General features: G+C 42.8%; 1 protein-coding gene across 1 annotated transcript in view; it reads right to left on the bottom strand.

Moving 5' to 3' along the window:
* LOC125442437 (protein EOLA1-like) overlaps nt 1-3790 on the bottom strand; it is a 34149-nt gene extending 30359 nt beyond the window's left edge. The window contains exon 1 of the mRNA XM_048513800.1: nt 3571-3790. The gene's annotated coding sequence lies outside the window, so the exon portion shown is untranslated. The remainder of the gene's footprint in view (nt 1-3570) is intronic.
* Nucleotides 3791-23546: the final 19756 nt, after the last annotated feature.

Genomic DNA, 23546 nt, shown 5'->3' with positions numbered 1-23546 from the left:
AAGGTACTTCCATCCAAAGGCTCTGGTGGTAGACGCTCTGACAGCTTCATGGCCAAGAACTCTCATTTATGCCTTTCCACCATTTCTACTACTTCCAAAGTTTCTCAGGAGAGTGGCGTTGGAACAAGCACGAGTAATCTTGATAGCACCTTATTGGCCCCAAAGACCCTGGTTCTCAGCCATCATTGATATGTCACATCGCCCACCTCTGCTACTCCCCTTAATACCGGACCTCCTACATCAGGGACCGATTCTACATCTGGGGTGGCTTCTCTTGACCGCTTGGTCATTGAACGAGACATCCTAAAGATGAGAGGATACTCAGACAAGGTGACTAACACTCTACTGGCCTCACGCCGTCTGTCTATTACTAGGATATATAACTGTACATGGAAAGAGTTTTCCAGGTGGTCCAGACGCAAGAGGATCAATCCTCAAGACCCATCTGTAATTAACATCTTGGAGTTTCTTCAAGATGGTGTGGACTCAGGACTCAAAAGTTCTACCCTTCGTAGGCAAATAGCAGCCCCCACTACTGTGTGGCCCCTGTTTGAAGGGGTACCAGCATCCAGACATGCGGACATAATCAGATTTCTAAAAGGGGTACAACAACTTCAACCCCCCTCCCCCCACAGTACACAGATTTCCATCATGGCGCCTGCACTCCGTGTTAACTGCGCTAAATCACCCTTTGAACCAGTCCAGTCAATCCACCCAAGATGGCTGCGGATGAAGACACTTTTTCTCATCGCATTAACATCGGTGAGGCGAGTTTCTGAAATTAGATCCCTGTCGGTGAACAAGAATTTCTGTATATTTCACCAGGATAAGGTGATACTATGCACAGATCCCACTTTTTTACCCAAGGCAGCATCCTTGCTTCCATTTACGGCAAGAGATCGTTGTTCTGAACTTCTGCCCCAATCCCACGCATCCACGCGAGCGATTATGGCACCATCTCGACATAAGACGTTCCCTGAAAGCCTTCATCATTTGAACAGAGAACATATGCAAGTCAGAAAGTCTCTTCATTAATGTTACTGCTCCAAACCTAGGTCATCAGATGTCTTCAGCAGCTATTAGCTCAACTCTTAAAAACTGCATCATAGAAGCCCATAAGGCTCTGAACATATCTGTACCAACAGGAGTGACAGCTCATTCCTTCAGATGCACAGCCACCAATGCTGCCTTGCTCCACCAGGTCTCAGTAGAAGATATCTGCAGAGCAGCCATCTGGTCCTCACCATCGTCCTTTACCAGACATTGAAGAAGAAGAGGAAGAAGAAGAAGAGGAGGAGGAGGAAGAGGAAGAAGAAGAGGAGGAAGAAGAGGAAGAAGAAGAGGAAGAAGAGGAAGAGTTGGATTTATATCCCCCCTTTCTCTTCTGCAGGAGACTCAAAGGGGCTGACAATCTCCTTGCCCTTCCCCCCTCACAACAAACACCCTGTGAGGTGGGTGGGGCTGAGAGAGCTCCTGCACTCATGGTCCGCAGCCAAAAAGGCATTCGGACAGAGAGTCTTGGAACACATCGTAGGAGAATGACGGCCCCTCCCGACTTTCGGGACACTGCTCTGGGAGGTTCCATCTAAGATGGACTCCGCCCCCAGGAGAACGGTCCATTGGACACTTACCGTGAAGGGCCCTTCTCCTGGTGGGCTAGGAGTCCATCTTGACCCTCCCTTAGGCCGTCAGTTCACTCTGGAGATGTTCCAAAACCTTTTAGCATCGACAAATTCCTTCACTAATAGGATGAACTTACAACATCAATCAGACACACAGTGGGCAGTATTTAAGTTAGTCCTTGTTGACTTATTCAAAGTTATATTAAGCTTTCACTCTACTCATATTGTCTAGAGTACTGTTTTGCTATCTTTCCTGTTCCCTTCATTTTGTCACGTTTTTTAGTTACTGCTTTGACAGTTGGCTACTGGTTCTAATCTGGAGGAGGAGCCAGGGACAGGAAGTTGAAAATTTAGACCTGCCTCCCTAACTGAAGGTTGAGAAACATCCATCTAAGATGGACTCCTGGCCCACTAGGAGAAGGGCCCTTCACGGTAAGTGTCCAATGGACCGATTTATCCAGGTGGAGGTGCGTTTCCACCTCCGTGCGGAAACAGCCAAGGTGTTAAGAGCCCAAGGCCATTTATGGACTGTGTTTTGCATTGAGCATACATTAAAATCATGTTTTCTCCTGTCTCAAACTCTTCACATCTCAAATCAGAGAATCTCCACAGTTTCTGAAACCTCTTAAAATGCATCTTTTCCTGTAATTTCAAAGGGAAAGCAAAGGAAGACAGCATGTGTTTGATTAGCATCAAGTTTTCTCCCTCCTCACCACCTTCCCCAGTCCACCCAATAGCAATTCCTCCCACTCTTTGGGGCAGCAACTTGGAGCGATTGGAAGACCTTTTTTTAAAAAAAAAAATTAATACTGCCAATCTATCATTGGAGCACTAGACTGGTGAAATCTATATGAAATGTAATGGTTTTGCAAAATAACGCTAGATTCGGGGCAGCACACCCACATACAAAAAAGGCAGCAGCCACCAACGCCCATGGCTGAAGGTTGCACAGAGAAAATGGGTGGGTGAAAAGGTGGATTGGATTGGATTGGCTGGGAACATTTTGTAGCAGGTGAATCCCAGTTGAACACAATTAAAGCAGGAAAAACTCACTGCGAAGTTGACAGTTGTGGAGTAGCGCTGCATATAAAGAGCTGATAGTTAAATTTCAAGCTGCATCTTCTGCCTCTTAAAGCTCCACTTTACATGGCTCATTCCATTCCTATCTGGGAGTTACATGCACTGTGGAGAATCAGGGGTTGCCAACTGCAGGTTGTGAAATTCATGAATATTTGGATTGGAGATGGACCTCTGCAGCATATAATACTATAGAGGCCCCTTACAAAGCAGCTATTTTCTTCAGGAAAACTGATCTTTATAGTCTAGAGTTATAATCCCAGGAGATTTCCAGACTTCACCTTGATGTTGGCAGCCCTAGGAGAAACCAGCATGGCTGACATTCCTAGCATGCCTCAGCTAAGGATAAGAAGTTCTAAAGCAGTGTTCCTGATTCCTGGAAGAAACAGATATGCTGTTGAGGTAGGGTTAGCTGCTCAGCTAAGAATGCCTGGGTGACCGAAGAGAGCCACTATAGAATTACTTTTTCTTTTACAAAAAATGAAAACTAGTTATTCAGAGAACCTTTTAAACTTTGATGCAGTTCCCCCCAGAACTTTATAGCAAACTAGGTTGGAAAAAGCTTGGAAACCCCCAAGCTTTGTATGAATGCAGTACAATGCTATAGGAAGTTTGGCGGGGAGGGTGGGGTGGGATGGGGAGGGAGATAATTCTTTCCAACAGCAATAACACCAGGACAAATGACTAAGTTGTGGTTCTGCCCCCGCCCCCCAGAACCAAAAGCAATTGTTCCATTTGTGTGATTCCTGTTATCTGTCCTGTATTGGAATTCACTGCACAGTGCCCGTGTTAAAACTGGAGAACTAATTAGCACATTAAAAAAACCCAGCTGTAATAGTAATCAAAACTTGCCGGTTCAGTGTGCACTCACTGTTGTTGTTGTTATTGAAGATTAGTACATTTTGCACATATGGCACCCAGTCGAAGTGCATGAGCTTTGCTTCTCGGCTAGCCTCACAGCAGGGATTAAGTACCAAGTTTTTTTTAGTCGTGGTTGTTGCATCAACATGTGGTATGATGTTGACTTGTGATTCCAAAGTCGTTTTGCTTGAGAGGAAGGTGGAGGGAAGGGCGGCTGGAGTTTCTCCCATTATTATGAGCTGTAGAAAAACAGTGTCTGCAGTTTTAATAGACTTGCTGGCTAAAAAAAAACCTGGAGAAGCTGCGTGCAGCTGCTGAACCCTGCCCCTACTAGAAAGTATAGCTATAGCAACAAGGAAATATTACAGTATTATGATTTCAGACTAATGTCCAGGCCTTCTCTCCCCCCCCCCTTTTTTTTGTAGATTTCCACTCGCCTGGTAGCTGAGAGTCAATTGCAAATATTGCCTGCTCTTCCTCAACATCCTGGTAGGCTTGACTTTCTAATTCTCCAGTACTCCCTTAGCACAATCCCTACTGAAGTAAATGGTAAAGTGTATTCTTAGGGAACATAAAAGTACAAGCATGGATTTATTTCTCCCCCATTCTGTCCTCTTTTCCTTTTTTGAAACCCATGTAGCCTCCCTCCTTTCCAACTACCAGCCAACCTGTGTTTATCTGTCCCCCTGCCCCATCTTCAACTTTTCTTCCTTAGCTACCCCTAGCAGCCTGTCCCCAGGAAAACTATGGCCTCATTGCTCAGTGCTAGCTGATCTGGACCCATTGGCATTGAGGCAGAGGCATAGCAAGGGGGAAAAGCACCCGGTGCACCGGTGCATCCTCCGCCCCATCCCGCCCCATCCTGCCCCCACCATGCCCCTGGAACGCCCTCACCATACCTCCACGGGGCGTGCGCCCAGTGCATCATGTACCCCCGGTCCCCTTGTAGCTACGCCTCTGCATTGAGGGGGAATCTACAAGGATTTGCAGGGGGTATTTCACTTTCACCTGTGTTCCCACCCCTCATATTTCCTCTTTCCCTCCTCCTAACAACTCCGATACCCTCCCCTTTCCCTGCTTCCTCCTCTCCTTCACACCCAATACCAATGTTCAGTGTGGTGTAGTGGTTAAGAGCAATGGACTCTAATCTGGAGAAACAGGTTTGATTCTTGCCCCTCCACATGGACAGCTGGGTGACCTTGAACTAGTCATAGTTCTTGTTGAACTCTCTCAACCCAAATTTCCTCACAAGGTGTCTGTTGTGAGGAGAGGAAGGGAAAGAGTTTGTAAGCTGCTTTGAGACTCCTTGTGGTTGATAAAAGTGGAATATAAATCCAAATTATTATGATGATTATTTATTGACTTAATTTATATCCTGCCTTTCTCCACAGTGCAGGCCCAAAGTAGTTTGCCTCATTCTCTCCTCCATTTTATCTTTACAACAACCCTGTGAGGTAGGGGGAGGAGGTGCTACTGGCTCAAAGTCACATAGTGAACTTCCACAGCACTGATAGGATTCAAAATTGGGTCTCCCAGATCCTTGTCTGAGACTTTTCACCACTACATCACACTGGCTTTTGTGGGATGGCGCCTGTCGAACAGAAGCAAACAGTCAGGCCTGGATGAGTCATGCAAATTGCATAGTATCAAGTCATTTGCTGGTTGATGCCACATCTAACCCCAGTGAGTCCTCCTTAAAAGACCCAAACAGCCCTGGAAAGGGCACTGCCTGCCCCCCCCCCCCCCCGCCGCCGCCTTTTACTGAGAGAATCCAAACAGAAACCAAACCTAGAATGCTGACCAAAATATTGTGGTTGCCTGGCAACAGTTACTAAGGGCATCTGTTTATTAAAGCTACGGGTGCTCTCTTTTATTGTTTTGGTTTCTTATTTAACTGCCCAATTAATTTTTTTTTAGTGTTCAGATTTTTCTGCACACCTGAGGCCTTTTGAGGTTTGTTGAAAGATGCGTCTCATCTGTTCACTGCTCCAGTCTCAGGACTGAAGTATCCTCAGTTGGGATACTTTGCTGTTGCCCAAGTTTGTTGAACAAATCTTTCTTCTCTGTTAATGGGCCCAATCTACAGATCTCCCCTCTCACTACTAGATATATGATGATTCCCGTTTTCCACAGTGGTTGTTGCCTTCTAAGTTAAAACAAGATTGCCCCAAGTGTTTCCTTTGTTATTGACCATTCAAAAAGCCTTTTTCTCTGTTGATGTTGAAATTGGACACTGTTGCTTTTGTATGCAAAGCTCTAGCAGTGCAGTTCTAGGGAGAGTTTATACCTTTCTGAGCCCCTTGAACTCAGTGTATTTAAAAGGGTGTGACTCTGCTCAGGATTGCATTGCAAATTATTGAGTTTTATGTTTTAAATTGCATTGCCTCCTTTCTTTCTCCATGTGCTTAGTTTTTAACTCTGCCTGATTTTTAATGCCTGGACTAGCTGCTGATCTGAAAAGCATGCCACATTGCTAATTTGTTGCTATATGGGAGTAGGAATCTGAACTGACTCTGGATACTCCTTGCCCATACACAAAGCTATTCTGTGAAGGGGGGAATATTATCATTAATGTTGCATGGACGTGCAACATCGCAAGTTTGAAATTAAGAAATAGTCTACTTGCCTTCATTCTGTTGTCTGATTTATACCTCCTGAAAGTGGACTGAAGTTTAGGTTCTGAAGGGCTGTTCAGATTCTTGGTTCTTAAATGGATATGTACATATTTGCAATCCGCCAGAACATTTACTATCATTTTTTGTTTGAAGTTTACAAAGGGGAGAAGTTCTGCACGGAATAGAGCTTTTCATAAGTCCTGTGGGTTGTGATAAATATTTCAAAGCAAGATTGATTTTCAGACTTCTTAAAAAATATTTTCAGTAGCATAAAAACATTAGTGCTTTTTTATTGTTCCCATTACATCCTCCATGTAATTTTAGAAGATATTGAGCTGAGTTCCTTTAAAAAAAAAGTTACTTACCTTCTGTTGGTAAACACAGCTTTGTCGATTGAGTTCAAATATATACCTACCAAACACCCAGTAGCACTGTTAACTATCACAGTGGTCTTTGAATCTGCAATGTCTAAACATGAACGAGTCTAGACTTCCATGCATATTGTGGTATTGCCAGAACAGTGCTAAAAATACATTCTAAGTTGTCATAGTGATGGGCTCCAACAAGAGCCAACTACTTAAAACTTACTAAATAATGCCCTTGTGTCAGAATGATTGAAACTGCTGCTGATTTCAAGTTTTCATTTAATGCAAAATGCTGTGCTTGCCAGCGTGATGCTGCTACCTTTGATCTTTGCAAATGACCCACAGTGAATGGCTAAGCATATGAAACCTAACTCAGTAGGACGAATCAAGGAGAAGGGGGATATATGTAATGTTACCTTGGGGGAAAAAACCTGAAGGGAATTTCTGTTTTGACGGAAACTTATCCAAGGCACAGCATGGTATTGTAGGGTATGTATAGATAGGAGTGTGTAAAATAAAGAGCTGCTTAGAACAGGGCAAGGAAGGTGCGTGTCTTCACAGTGAATACAATTGGGAAGACTCAATGAATAATATGCTGATGCTACATTCCCTTCTCTTCCAGTTTCATTTCAAAGCGGTGTAAGGTTTTTTTCGGTTTATTATTTTTAGTGAAATTGATGCTGTTTTATCATTTTTTTCCTGTTTAACTTTGCTGGCCACTTTGAGCAATTTATCTGAAGAGACAGCATGTAAATTTTCTAAATAATATAGAATGATTTTTTAAAAGTATTTCATGCAGGTAACAGCTCAGGAGAGGTAGTTTTTCTACCTTTTTGCAAAAAGTCAAATCTAATTGTGACCCTTATGTTTAAATACTGAGCACAATGTGTATAGTTAAGAACACTGTGATTCCCAGGTGTTTAACAACCGCTACATAGTGTTGAAGCTACCTTAAGTTTAGTTCTAAAATATTCTTGTTTGGATGGATGATGGAGTTATTAAGACAGAATTAAGGAGGAAGACAGCATGGCTCTTCAACACTGCAATTTTTTCCTTTCATTCATTTTAGTCTTAAGAATGAAACATAACCTGTGCAGGCAAATAAAACCTGTCGTCAATTAAAATGTTGTCTGATGTGGAGTACCATAGTAGCCATGGGGTAAACCATATAGTATTTACCTGTTCTTTGTCTTTTCTATGAGAAGAAAGAATGCATATTTTATTTTGATAAGGCAAAATGTAATGTTCAATATTTAAACGCTTCAGAACAATGAAATACACTATAAGATTTGGAGGACTTAGCCTTTTTTATATCCTTCCCCATCATGGCATTTAATCAAAGCTCTACTCAATGTGCACACTTAATCACCTCCCAACATTCTAATGGTTTTATTATCGCTTTTCCCTCTGACTTTATTTTGAAGTATGTTTAAAATTACTCTGAAAAGGAACAAATATATATATTACTGTGTGTTCATATAATGGATCAAATCCTGCTTATCATGCCCATGAGTCAATAAGTGAGGAAATACTGCATTTGTAGTGAGTAGTTTAAAAAAGTGTTGGGTGATAATAACTTCAGAAACCTAGTTTTGAAATAATGAGATGAAGACTTGTCATTCTGTTTGTGCTACAGGACTAAACAAGTTCTTTAACAAGAAAGCCAACTTTTTGTCAAATCATTGACTTAATTTCTGCTAATCACATGATAAATTATTAGGATTGCCAGTCTCCAGGACTGGCCTGGAGATCACCTGATATTGCAGTTAACTTTCAGATGACAAAGATAAGTTCCCCTGGGAAAAATGCCTGCTCTGGAGGGTGGACTCTATCGCATTATACCCCACTGAGGTCCCTCTACTACCCAGACTTTGTCCTACCAACGTCCCAACCTCCAGGAATTTCCCAACCTGGAGTTGGCAAACCTATAAAGTTCTTTGAGGTAACCAAAGGAGCCAAGATACCATGGATCCTGATTCCTGCCGTTGTTTCAATTGCAAGAATAGGCAAGACCCACAGAAGAGATCCACCAATGGCTTCAAGAGGGATAAGGCATGCACAGGTCTATTTGGATGGAACGTTAAATTATCATGACCTATCATAGCTTGTGTCCAACAAAAATGCCTGGTTCTACTAAATAAAGGTTTTATTGGCTTCAGTATAAGGTTAGTCAAGTCCTCTAAAACCTTTCTGAATAGATGCTAATAAACAACTTCATTCTCTATCAAATTGCCACATATTGACCTATTCTACACGATTGCTAAAGTTGTTGCAAGCTGTCAAATATGTGGCTTGTTAAAAAATTAATTTTTAATCCGTTTCCAAGCCCACTTTCCTCAACCATACAAACTTCTGCAAATGGTCTTTATTTTTCCATACACAAAACACTCTTCCCTTGTTCATACCCACTGTTTTGTCTCTCCTCCCTTCCCCTCCCACTACCTGTTTCCCCCCTTTTTATTTTTGACAGCAAGATTAGCAGTAAAATGATAACATGCTGGAGCAACTCAAATATTTTAATGCCGAAGTAATCCTATGGATATTTCCTGGGACTGCAGAGCGCCAGGGAGTGGGGAGTGAGAAGGAGTGGGCAAATGGAGTAGTGGACTAGGAAAACTGGTCTGTGTTTTCCTGAAGGCATGTTGAGGTTGACATGCCTGTAATAAACTTTCAAAAAATACAGGGGAAATCTCACCACCAAAAGTAGTTTGACATGTGGCACTGGTAACAGGAAGAAATGAAAACATTGCTGCGAAGTATGGGTTGTGTACTTAAAAATAAACTTTGGCACATGAAGTGCATTGTACCCGCTCATGTCTCCTTCCACCTGACATATTACAGAATGCAGAGAATGTTCATGTCTGTCCCGCACTGCCATCCCCCACCCCCCCGCCCATCACACATGGCATAATGTGTGGTGCCCTTTGACTTTATCCTGGGAGTCACATCAGCTATGCCGCAGTTCAGTAACTATGCTTTGAGTGATGATTTCAGCCTTCGAAACAGTAAAGAGATTCAGAAGGAACAGGCGAATGTAAAGAAAAGTTTATTATATTCAAACCAAGGTACACTGAACAGACTATTCAAAGTGTGCAGTTTTCCACAATCCAAGAGAAAACAAAGCCACACCCCCTTCCTTTTCAGCCACTCATATTGGCTTGCAGAATCTCCTAAAGATACCCTGAAAGTTTGGTGCTGCTAGCTTAACAATTGCACTCCTGACAGCAAATTTCCCCAGATTTTCCTTTTAAATCCCCCCTCTTTGGCATGGCTTTAAGGGGAGAATCTGAGGTCCCCAGTTTAAACATTGAAAGTGATGCTGTTTCAGGGTGGGGGAGAATCAACCCCAAAATAGCATCACTTTCAATGTTGTTTAAACTGGGTACTCAAGATTCTCCCTTTAAGGTGGATCTAAAAGGAGAATCTGGGATCCCTAGTTTAAATGCCATTGAAAATGATGCTGTTTGGGAGTGGATTCCAGCATTACTTATTTAAACTAGGGAGCCCAGATTCTCCTTTTAAATTCACCTTAAAGGTAGAATCTGGGGTTCCCAGTTTAAATAACATTGAAAGTGATGCTGTTTCCCCCAACTGGGGGGACTGGATACAACACCATAAAATGTTTTCATAGCAGTAATAAAACATTCTGAAAGCATTTTGAAAATGTTTTCAAAAATATTTCTGCTGTGTGGCATGGGCCATTGCTGTGTTCAGATTTGTGAGTTGGGGCGTGTTCTATAATGTGATGGTGACTTTGAAACGACCTGGTGGAAAAAAAATCATTGTTTGGTCACGGTGGGAGAGGCTGGCCACACATTGGGGGTGCATCAAACTCAGGTTTTGCCCAGGGCTCCAGTTTGCCTAGGTATGCCACTGCATTGAGGTTACACTTGGTGGAATGGCTGGTGTGCACAACTGTAGGAGCTGGTTTAGAAAGTTGGACAGGAATTGGTGCGCACTGTGATTTCCCCCCCCCCCCCCAAACAGCATGTGCTTTTTCCTCACAACTGTTGTGGAGGATGAGCCAGGCTGCAATCAGAGATATTATACATTCTCCTCAGAACTGTGAGCCTCACACTAAAGCACTGCAATCTTGCCTTAAGCTGATCAAAAGCATATTCCACCACATTTTGTGCATGGCACAAGAAAAGGTCAAAGATCTTTTGACGCCTGACCATGCAGGGTGTATAGTGCTTGAGAAGCCACTGTCTCATTGGAAATGCCCCATCAGCAGCTATTATCAGTGGAACAATACTGCCTTCCACAGTAAAGCTACGATTCTCTGGGACAAACACCCAATTGTTTATGTCATATAGGTGTCATGGTTCCTCCCACTTCTGCATCGATTAGTCTAGGGGGGTGCTTGACAGTGCCATGCAGTATGGAGAAGTAATTCCTCTGGGGGATTGAGTGGGCAGGTGCGTGTCATCAACAGGGCCAATGCAGAGCAGGAAGCTTAGAATTTTTAAAACTGTCTTTAATTTAAAAGAAGAACAAAGGAGAAAAGTGCAATAGCTAAACGACATTAAAAAAAGTACTGCGCACACAGGCCGAATGAACTACGGTACAATAAGAGCTTCAGGCGACTTCCTTTTTAACGAATGCACAAACACATTAGAGATAGTAGTGCAGAGTAGCAACAACAACAAAAACTTTGTCATTTCTTGACCCAGATAATCTTTCTGTATAGTTCAATCTTGATCACAAAGCACACCTCCAACATGGCGGCATGTGCTGAGTTCCCAGTTCTGTCAGCTCTTTCTGTTTCATTTTTATCTTATTTTTATTTATAGTTTTTATAGGTTTTTTTTCACTTTTTAAAAATGAATTAGCTAACCTAATTCCAATTTTCAACAGTCTTTGGACAAACTGGAGATCCTTATTAAACTTATTTTCTCCCTGTCCTCCCACTCCCTCTTCTATCCATATTTTGTAATGAAGACAAGGAAAGCAAGGAAACGCTGCCGCTCAAATTTTAGCTCTAATTCATTGAGCCAAAAATCTGGCAAAGTAGAATCGACTCTTTTATCAGCAATCAGTCTCCACCTCCCCGGTTCTATGAAAATCAGCAACTTCTCTCCTTGAGAATGAGAATGGGAAGGACCCTGGATCTGTTTCCTCCCCCCTCCCCCTCACTTGTACTGGCTAGTGAGATTGTCCCATTGGCTGCAAGACTTCTGGTGGGTGGTGGAGACAGCCCAAGGGACTGTCAGCCAAGGACATAGGTAAGGGGGGGCTTTCTCGGGTTCAACCCCCCCATTCATGTCCAAAGCTCTGCCCACCCGTTTGTGTGTTTTTAAAACATTTTTAGAGTTTTTCGGTTTTTGGCCTGCAGGGGGCGCATTGTTGAGGCTAGCAGCACCAAACTTTCAGGGATGATGATATTACCCAGGTTTGATGAGGTTTGGTTCAGTGGGTCCAAAGTTATGGACTCCCAAAGGGGGTGACCCCATCCTCCATTGTTTCCAATGGGAGCTAATAGAAGATGGGGGCTACACCTTTGAGGGTCCATAACTTTGGACCCCCTGAACCAAACTTCACCAAAACTGGGTGGTATCATTAGGAGAGTCTCCAAAAGATACCCTAAAATTTGGTGCTGATAGCTTAACAATTGCACCCCTGACAGCAGGACCCCCATTTTCCCTGATTCTCCTTTTAAATCCACCCCCTTCAGCATGGATTTAAAGGGACAATCTGAGGTCCTAAGTTTAGAAGAGGAAGAGGAAGAGTTGGGATTTATATCCTCCCTTTCTCTCCTGTAGGAGACTCAGAGGAGCTTAAAATCCTTGCCCGCTCACAACAAACACCCTGGGAGGTGGGTGGGGCTGAGAGCTCTGAAAAGCTGTGACTAGCTCAAGGTCACCCAGCTGGCCTGTGTGGGAATACACAGGCTATTCTGAATTCCCCAGATAAGCCTCCACAGCTCAAGCGGCAGAGCAGGGAATCAAACCTGGTTCCTCCAGATTAGAATGCACCTGCTCTTAACCACTACACCACATTGAAAGTGATGCTGTTTCACGGTGGGGGATAATCCACCACAAAACAGCATCACTTTCAATGTTGTTTAACTGGGAATCCCAGATTCTCCCTTTAAGGTAGATTTAAAAGGAGAATTTGGGCTCTCTAGTTTGGGGGTGGAATCCAGCATCACAGCAGCTGCCCAGGGGGGCTCAGATTTGGCACCGGGCTCCATTTTCCCTCTATGCCTCTGCCCAGAGGGGAGGGCAGAAGGAGCTGCCAGCTGCCAGCTGGGAGCCCAGCTGGTGGGAGGCAGGGGAGGGCAGGGCGGGGGAGTCTGCCATCCCCGGCCTTGGAGAGCTGCTTTTATAAGTGCTAGGCCAGGGGCGGGGCTTGGGAAGGCGTGGCCATGCCCTAGGGGCGGGTGGGGTTGTGGCCCCACCCCGAACCCCCTCTAAAAATCTATACCTACATCCCTGCTATCAGCCCAGACACCTTGGGAACCTTGGGAACATCCCATCTGTTGGAGCTCCTTGCGAAGGAGGCTTTCCTTATTTCCAGTACATTTGAACTGTTGCTGGTTAATTTTGCCTCATTGAATGATAAAATGGAGGCTTTTTACTCTCTTCATTCCTCAGAATCTATTAATGATACCAACAAACCTGTTTCTATGAAGTTTGGAAATATTTTACATCATTTTAACGGATATGTTTTCTCTAATCTGGCTGATTCCTTTGCTTCTTTGGTATTGCAGCAACACCAAGTGGCCATAGCAATAGGTGATACTAACCTTAATAATGGCAAATGGACAACTTTTCATAGAACCTGTGATTTATTATGTAAGATACTGCTGTGACTTAAAGAAGATTCAACTTAAATCTCTTCAAAGATTACCATACTGTAACAATTTTTTTCAGGATGGTTTTAAACTTTGAATCCTCTGTTTGTCTTGCACTTTTACTTGAACGTCGATAATTTTTTGCTAAATATTATATTTGGTTTCTTAGGGTCTTCAAAAACACCAAAGTAACAAAACTTGTGGACTTTAATTATAAAGAGAAAGAGATGAGACATACTGGCCAACCAAAACAGATTTCACCCACATTTTTCAAAGAACCTTACAAACTCCCTAACATTTGCTCTACTAAGATTAAGGAAGCTAAAAGTTTTATTGACGAATGGCACTGTCTAAAACTTTTAGTGGAGAGGACAGTGGCCAAACATCACTTGGTAAAGAACTTCTTTGATGTATTTCTTGACAAGTCTGTGGTGGATACTGTTAGCACATTGGGACCACCAGCAGAATTAGGCCAGCCCTTGGATTTATTGGACCTTCCCAACCCCCACCAGCCGAGCCAAGAACTTTTTCCTGATAGAAGATTGGGCTTTCCTCTTCTAACTCTCATAAGTGCTCCAACCCTAGTATCTTCTGACCATAACTGGTCTTCAGGAATAGCAAATGTCTCAAATCCTTCTTCAACAGTGAATGAGATCTCACCAAGCTCTTTGCTAAACCATGGTCTAGATCAGGGGTAGGGAACCTGCGGCTCTCCAGATGTTCAGGAACTACAATTCCCATCAGCCTCTGTCAGCATGGCCAATTGGCCATGCTGGTAGGGGCTGATGGGAATTGTAGTTCCTGAACATCTGGAGAGCCGCAGGTTCCCTACCCCTGGTCTAGATAAACCTTTGGGTGGTCTTTGCATTTTAGTCTCTATGTCCTTAACATCTAGTTCAACACAAAGTTTTCTTAACTTCTTTTCAACTAGCTCAAGCATTATTGAATAAATTGAGTAAAATACCATTGATAATCATCAATGTTTATATCTGGCTGTGTGCAAATAAAGCCGGATTCCACAGGGCCAAAACAGCGTGTGTGAAAACAGTGTGTGAAAATGGTGTAAACCCTTTTTCATGCCGCTGTTTTTTGACCCTTATGTGGAATCCACCAAAAACTCTCTGAATGAATCTGGGAAAAAATTATATTCTTTTGTTGAGGAATTGGAATTAAAATATCCTACTGAAATCATCTTCTTGGGTGATTTTAATGCGAGAGTCGGTAACAACTTAACCTCTCTTTTGGAACAAGAAGGTCTTGATGACGAGCACGTTTATTTGCTTTGCTCCCATCATCACATCACTCACAGAGGACACTCAGATTAATCCAGCTGCCAGAAATGTAATCGAAATTTAATTGAATTGGCTATTAAGCACAATATATTATGATTAAAATGGTTTAACATGCTATGATTCTTCTTCTAACAATTTTACATTTGTTAACTCTAAGGGTTGTAGTGTGATTGATTATTGTTTATTGTTGCCAAAATGAGATCTTCAATACAATCTTTTAAGATAGGTGATCTCTTTTAGGGGATCACTTTTCTGTCAATCTTGTTCATCACCAGGAAGAAGTTTATAATTTGTTAACCATATCTAATGAATATTTACCTAAGCTTTCTTGGACACCTAAAATGGCCCTTTTACGGATGACTTATTTTACTTCTGTAATCTAGCTAGTCTTGTTCTTGCTGTTTCTTTTAATGCTGGTTCTTCTTTTGAGGCAATTTATAATTTTGAATGATTAATTAAGTATATTACTGGTTTCCTTCTTAAGTCTTGTGTGCTGGAACACCCCAGCAGCAGTAAGGGTGTTCCTTGGTTTGATCAGTGTGCTTGGAATATAACAAACAAATTTGTTTTCTTTATTGGTAATATAAGAGGTCCAGGTGTTCTGCTTCATATAATCAGCTAGTTCAACACAAAGTTACTGTTTGTTCCCTAATGAAAGAGAAGCAGCTAGAGTATGCACACTTCAATGGGAATGCCTTTATCAAGCTGTGATCTCTAACCACTCCAGACAGTTCTGGGTCGTGATTAATAACTTAGATTCTGCTAAATCGTTAGCCCCCTCTTATATTTCTCCTGATTTTTTTGACAAATTATTTTCCAAGGTGTTCCGAGAGAATGTGATTAGTAATGTCTATCAACCACCTCCTCCTTTGGATATTTTTTAATGGTCTCCTGTCTCAAGCGAAGAGGTTTCGGAGCTAATAAACGAATTAAAAACCTACAAGGTCCCTAGGACTTGATATTCTCATTCCAGAGCTCCTTAACTCACAAATAGAGTGGTGGGCACCTTTTTTGGCAAATCTATTTAACCAAATTCAACACTCAGGCCAAATCCTCTAAATCTTGGCTTTCTGCTGGTTGTTCCTATTTACAAAAGGTGACCACTCTCACCTTGCCAATTTTCATCCAATTAGTCTATTATGAATTATTGGGAAAATATATGCCAAGACACTCTTATACAAACTTCAGACCTGGATGATTCAACATCATGTTGTCGGACCGAACAGATAGGCTTCACCAGGAGGAAATCAATGCTAGTTCATGCCTTGGTTCTCTTTACACCTTGCCACAAATATTCCAGAAGGCCAAGGGCAAACTTAATGCTGCCTTCATTGATTTGAAGGTAGCTTTTGACACTGTTCCTAGAAAGAGTCTGTGGGCAAAACTTGCTGCCGGAGGAATTGACCATAAACTTCTTTATTTAATAAGGTAAGTCTATGCAGTTACGAGCTGCCGAAGTTAAATGTTCGATGTGAAGGCCTCATGACAGATTCTATCTTAATTTAAAAGGTGTTAGGCAAGGCTGTATGCTAGCCCCACCCTTTTCAATTTTTATTTGAGTGAACTTCCTCAACTATTTTGGGGAATTAATAGCCATGCCCCCAAGTTGGTCTCAGCACACATTCCAATTCTGTTATATCCAGACAACACTGTACTTCTCTCTCAACCAAGAGCTGGCCTTGTCCAACTGATGAAACAATGTGGTGAGATTTGTGAACAAAATGGATTACTTATCAATTATGATAAGACCAACATACTGGTCTTTGTAAAACATCCAAAAAAGTATAACTGGTCTATAAATAATGTGCCAGTTGAGCAGGTCAACTGATATAAATATTTTGGAGCTTTTAAGTTTTGGTTGTGTTAGCATTTTTCATAAAATGATCATTCCTTGGTTTATTTATTCCTCCCTGATACGCAGGCTAATCCTTGGTTTTCCTTAATTGAGAGAAAGATTGAATCACTTGGATTGTCTCTTGATTCTTTTTACTCTCTTTCATGTTTGGAATCTTTCAAATTACTAAAGGAAAAATTACTGGAAAGAGAGTTTGCTGATCTAACCATGGCTGCCAGGAAAACATGCTCACACTTATATTTTCTAGTGTCTGTCTGTCTGTCTGTCTGTCTGTCTGTCTGTCTGTCTGTCTGTCTGTCTGTCTGTCTGTCTGTCTGTCTGTCTGTCTGTCTTCCACCATAGTGGGCAGCCCAACACTGGACTTCCCTGGAAGTGTTTCCCATTTGCCAGGCAGTTGTTATTCACTTGTCTTACATACTTGTCCTCTGCCACTGCATGTGTCCTTGCAAAGCTTCCATAATTTCTGTGACTGTTTGGCATGTCTCAGAGAAATTGTAGAGCTATTGCTCACCACACCATTGTTCAAGAACATAATTTTCCCAACAGTCCCTGCTCCTGAGGTATACCCAATAATGATGTGGGACAGGCATGCAAACAAGGGCATTCCCTAGCAACCTCATTGCATGCTAGTGATGAGCTTTGCTGTCTGGCAGTGCTGCCTGTCTCACTGTAACTCTTGTCCTTGCACAAATGATTGCTGCATACAAGCTTGTGCACCTAATCTGTATTCCACAAATGTAAATATATGGAAGAATTTGAAAACTTCTCACAAAGACAAGCATTAGATGCATTATCCTTGCCAAGAAATGCTATGGCTCCTACAAGAGGTTTACTGAGGGTTCCATTGCAGTCCAAGATCAGTGATCCTCGAATGTGTAATAACCAGCTCAAACAGATCTGAGAATCTCATGGTAACATCGACCAATCAGAGCAGATTATGAGGCACATGCGAGCTGAGTGTATGAATGCTTGAGCACATGTGCAGTAGATCATGATATTTTAATAGAGCTGCACATTAGCAATAGAGTGTGCACAGAAGGGAAAAAGTGGGTGGTTTGTATGGCAGTTACCCCAGGATGACCTGACACTGCCCCAGGAAAATGGTAGTTTTTCTGTGAAAGTAATGAATAGATAATACAGATGTACAGGCTTAAAAAAGTGAGTGGGGACAATATAGGGAATGGAAGGGTGTTGAATGACTTCACCCAGTGTAATTCCAAGTCTTGTAGACCAAGCATGGGGAAGACCTGTTCTAAATTCTATATGTGGAAAAGGGCATTGACTGTAGAGCCAAGCATGCTTTATATACACATATTTTCAGCATTGTTGGAGGAATTTTTAGCAATGTTATTAGTTCCATTCATCATCTTTCAACATGAAGCAGATTGCTTTAGTATCATGACTTCTATATTCATACTTCTTGCAGGAGGCAAAGATTTGGCAGTTTCAACCTTTCCCTCTAAAATGGTGAGCATGTAGTAACATACTGCAAGCCTGCACAAAGAATTTAGCACATTCAGTTAGGATTCTGGTTTTGGGGTTCATTATCATTGCAGCTGGCAGGAAGAAGTCGAGATGGCAATGTCCACTGACACCAATCTGTCTTAATCCCTTTGTGAGGTGCATGGTATATAATTCATCCATACAACTGATCAAATTAGAGAACAAGTCCAACTGTAGTCAAATGCCTTGCCAATTGTGGCTATTAGGGGCAGGATGACCACTCATTGAGGGCATTATTTTTTTGCTATGGTAGATAGGCAGGAGTAGATAAGGAGAATAATTGTAATCAGGCCTACTCAAAACTCCCATTTTACTCAGTGGAGATTTACTTCATTCTTAAGATTTTTGTGCTGCTGGCAGGCATTAGCCATAGCAAGTCAGGCAGTCCGAGATCAAGGCAGGTGGCAAGCAGAAGCATGATCAGGCTGTCCAAAGCCTGTCATGGCAGGCACAGGTGTGGTCAGGCAGTTCAAGTTCAAGCAGGCTGGAAACCAGGTAGTCATGTTCAAGCAGGTTGGAAACCAGGTACATGGAGCTTCCATGTAAACGCTACTTTGTTGCACTCCAGGCAGAGCCCAGTCCAAGACAGGGTTTATAGGGACACCCTTGCTAATGGGGCCAGGATCCTGCAAAGGTTCAGTCCTCCTCTGATGTTAGCTGTTTCTAGCCCACAGAGCCTTTGCTGAATGTGGGCACTTCCTCCTTTACTGCTGAGCTGCTGTCTTTGCCTTGGTCTTCTTCATGCAGCTGGTTCATCTCTTTAGCCTCATCTGGGGCTACTGAGGGCTTTCCCAGCTGCATCACATCTGGCTCAGCCTGACAAGCAGGGAAGGGCTTGGTGCTAGCTCTGTTGCATTTCTCCTTGAGGAGCCAGCTCCTGATCTATGGTGTTTTCAAGCTCTGTGATTGGTTATTTGTCTCTCAGAGGATGACTCATGACAGGTTTCACCCTCATTAACCCATATATGCCAACCATTCCTTCAGATTAGTACTTTAATTTTCAGTTGAGGTTTATAGACTTCCACCCTAGTGAACTTCAATCTTGCATATCCGAAAGTAGCTGATCATTTATTTATTTATTTTATACTCTGCCTTTCCTTTCAGATGGGATCTAAAGCAGCTTACTTTGTTGTGCTCTGCTCCTGTTTTATCCTCACAACAACCTGGTGAGGTCGGGTTAGACTGAGAGTGTGTGACTCCGCCAAGGTCACGCAGCAATCTTTTATGTTAGAGTGGGGATTTGAACCTGGCTCCCCAAGTCTGAGTCTGACTGGAAAGTGCATCCAGACATGTACAACTGCTCTTCATGTGTCCTCCCATTTATCATTGCTAACTCCAACCTGGGAAATTCATGTAGATTTGGGGCAGAGCTATGGTAGGGTGGAATTTGGTGAGGTAGGGGAGCTTCAACAGAATTAACAGCATAGAGTTCGCCTTCAGTGCTGCCACTTCTCTCATGGAACTCATCTCTGTTGTCTGGAGATCCACTGTAATTATGGGAGGCCTCCAGTGACCAAGTGGGGGGTTGCTAGCAACCCTAAACCCGCTATGGATATTGCAGTACACTATCATCTTGGATTTACAGCGGAGTCTTCTGGCAAGCTTGGGCCTCAGAACCTGGGACTTATGAAATGAAGTGTTGATTCACAGAGCATTCTGTTTGGCAGAACCTACATAGAACTCTGGGTTTGAGGTACTGCTTGTGAAAGCTTTCTGATCAAGAGACTGAAGGGACACCTGTTTGGTTTTGATGTCTGAAAGGAATGGGTTAAATATACATTGTTATACAGTCCAACATACTGTGGGCACTAGACTGTGTCTCCAGAAGCAAGTCTGTGCTCAGTGACTGTCTGGGGCACCTGAACATTTGTCATTTTAGCACTGAAATATTAAAGGATAGGTTGTTATTTCTGCCTTAACCTCAATTAATAATTCTATTCAGGTGCTACATTGCTTAATCTTTTGGGGGGGAGAAAAGGTAGCCCACAAGGGGTACCTAGTACATCTGTTCATCTTTTCTAGAGAGAGGCCTTTTCCCCTTTCCCAAGAAAGCATTTATTCCACTCTAGCAGTAGCTATTCTGAAAACGGGATAAAAAAGGGACCGGTAATCCTGCCTCCTTTTTTTTTGTAAATTGTTAATGCTTTTCCACACAGCTAGTGAAAAATCTCTCCCTTCCTCCTTGTTCAGTGAGGCATTTATTTTTTCTATGCTGTGACTACATAATGAGGACCCACTGAGACAGTATGTGTAATGCATACTTGTATGTGTGATAACCATAGGAGCTCAGACTTTAATCATAGTGCTCTGTTTACTAAGGCGGGAAGGGGGGAGAAGAGTTATGTGGGTGTTCTGATGTTACACTGTAGAGTATTCTTTAAGAGGCAAGATGTGGCTTGATTTTTGTATGGTTATTGAATGTCCCACAGAAATGTGCATATGATTCAGTAGGAACAAATGATCAAAACATACAATCAGGGTAGGTTTCTTTCTTCTTTTAACCATTCTCTGTTTTATTGGTAAAAGGCAGGTTGCAATTTCAGAGGGCCTTTGCTTATAACATTTTTTTCCCTCTAGATGAGCTGTATATCTGTAAACTTGATGAGCCAAGAATGATTCAAAAACATGCTGTTAGCACTACTGAATATAGGATGAGATGAGAAGCAGAGGTTTGAAAGCATCTGATTTTATTCCAGTTTTTATTCCCACCTTTTCCCAATAGTTGGATCAGATAACCACATTTTAAAAGGACAGAGAGCATCATTGAAGAGCCAATTAAATTGTATATTACGTGGAAATTAAAATTAGCCGTGGCTACTTAATTTTGGCTATGAATTCCCCCCCCCCCTTGAAGCACTGCTGGATGGTTATTTGGACTTGGACTGTGATGGACCTTGGACTGCACAACTGAAGAGCAGCCATGAAGAACTCCTGTCTCTAACTGTGCTGTTCAAACTTGTTGCACAAATTGGGCAGTCAAAATGCTGATGTGGTAGGACTCATTCTTTCTAGCCCTGTCCCCTGCTGCATTCTGTTGGGTGGGAGGCTCAAAACTAGGTGCTGAGTTCTTCATCTCCTGCTGGATCCTTATCGAATAAAACAGGTTACAACAATGTAATGCATTGTAACAATGTAATGCAAGAGTGGTAAAAAGCACTGAAATGCAGTCAGGAATTCTAGGCACAAATGCATTACATTGTTACTAATAAGTGAGAATTACTGTTCAGCATTATAAGTGCTTCTTGCCCTCTCATTGCTCACTCCTGCCCTTATCCAACTCTTATCTAAATTCATCTTCAGTTATTTATGCAAATCTCAATAGTTGGCTGTAATGGGGTCGCTTATATTCTGGGCTAGGGAGAGATATTATCCCACCGCTAGCCACCAATTGTAACGGGGTCACTTATATTCAAGGCAAGGGAGTGATATTAACCCACCACTAGCCACCAATTGTAACAGGACGGGTGGCCTACCTTCAAGGTTCCCACTAAACTGACCAGTGGGGTTTCCTTTGCCACCCAAAATATGCCAGGCTAGTGTTCAGGGATCTTCTTTTTTCTTCTGCCACCATAAAAAAGAAGGAACTAGGAGTCCCAAAACTGGCCTCTGGCTGCCAAATATAATAAAGGATCCCACCTCACATTCGCTCTTGGTCTGAGGGGAATGTCCTTCAGACCCATATACAAATGTCCCATATACAAAAATGGAGGGAACTCAAAATTGGCTGGAATTCTAGTCTCTCAGACAGGCACTCTTCAACCTCTCACACACAAACGCAGGCTGGCACGAGGGTAACTTGAACACAACTTAATGACATTTGTTTTAGAAACAAAAGAAAGGCTTCTTAAACTGGCTCAGAGAGAGGTACTAACGCTTTGATGGTTTCTAGAGAGTTTCTTTTCACTTAAAAATTACAGAGCTTCAGATGTTACTTAGGTTTCACGCACGCACGCACGCACGCACGCACGCACGCACACGCAAGTGTCTTTCAGAAACAACTTGGCTTTTATACACTTTGCTTTTCCTCACAGACAGACACTAGTCCTTTCTGATCCACAACCCACTGAATACACACACACACAGTCTATGCCCAGTGAGATTCTGGCATACAAAGCCTCCCTCTCTCACACTACTCCTAAACTGGCCTTACTGCCACCGGATCAGGCTTTTCCCAGACTGGTGTTGTACGGGGGCAGGACAGACTCCTGGGTCTGGTCAGTGTCTACGGACAAGCCTCTGGCTGGCGCTTCACTCTGCACCAAAAAGCCAGTGCCTTCCTTCCTCTCACAAGCTTCCTTCGCTTGAGGAGAGTCACTAGAATCCTGCCAGCTATCTGAGCTGGACCAGAATTCCTTTACACCAGTGACAGAGCGGGGAGACTTCACTCCACAGACTCTGCTCTCAACTGAACACGAGCTGTTCTCTTCAGAACTCTTCACAAAGAACTGTGTGACAGGCTCTCTCGGTCTTTCTGTTATCTAGCAGCATTTTAGCGCCCCCTTACATTGGCCAGGGGCAACAGTGCCTTCCATCGACCAATCACCTTGCTTTTATTTAAATTAGGGCCTGCTGCCTTACTTTTACTGTCCTCCAGGCCTCTTTAAACAGGCCTGCTTCACACCAGCCCTTCAGGGTGGGGCAAGTCCGTTACATTGGCCATGCCCAAAGTACAGACAATGCACAAGATCAGATGTTAAAAAGAAGTAAAGCTTGGTATTGTTCTTACATCTATGGTGCAAACTTCCATATTGAACTGACCTTTCCTGGTGATCTTCTCTGCATATAGAAAGGGAGGAACAATAGATGGATCCTTTCAGGATTACAAAGTTTTTACTGTAACTTGATGAAATTGTCAAGCCTTGCACTAGCCCAGGGGTCTGCAACCTGCGGCTCTCCAGATGTTCATGGACTACAATTCCCATCAGCCCCTGCCAGCATGGCCAATTTGTTGCCCATGAACATCTGGAGAGCTGCAGGTTGCAGACCCCTGGGCTAGCCCAACCTGCTCTTGGGAAGGAGAGGAACTTCCTGTGCTTTCCATTATACCCAAGAACTCCAGAAACTCCATGAAAATACCCCCTGCCTCCTCTCCAACAAAATATTTCTATGCTTCCTCTTCAGGTGGCTTATGATTAAAGGCCCCAGTGACCCAGTGTGGTGTCTTTTCTGGCATGATCCCGAACTGATGCCATCACACTGGGGGTGACACTACCATTTCCACTAACTCTATGTTTTAACTATAGAGATTCCCTGCCCCCAGAGCAAAGCTAACAGTCCCTACTCAGTGGTAAAGCATCTGCTTTGCATGCAGATGGTCCCTCGACCAGTTCCTAGTATCTTCAGTGAAAAGTTCTTGGATAGTCTTGAGAGAGAATTTTAAAGACCCGTCACCCTTAAGAGTACTGAGCTAGATTGGATCAGTATTCTGACTCAGCGTAAGGCAGCTTTGTATGTTCAGATACGAGGTATATCTGTGAGTACTACGTGGATATATCCAGTGCATATGTATTTTAATTCAGAAGCAGTAAGGCATCACATAGTACACAGTGAGTCATGAGTA

The sequence above is a fragment of the Sphaerodactylus townsendi genome, linkage group LG13 (genome assembly GCF_021028975.2).
Source record: "Sphaerodactylus townsendi isolate TG3544 linkage group LG13, MPM_Stown_v2.3, whole genome shotgun sequence".
NCBI lineage: Eukaryota > Metazoa > Chordata > Lepidosauria > Squamata > Sphaerodactylidae > Sphaerodactylus > Sphaerodactylus townsendi.
Note: the sequence above shows the minus strand (reverse complement) of the source record. Positions and strands in the feature narration are given on the sequence as shown.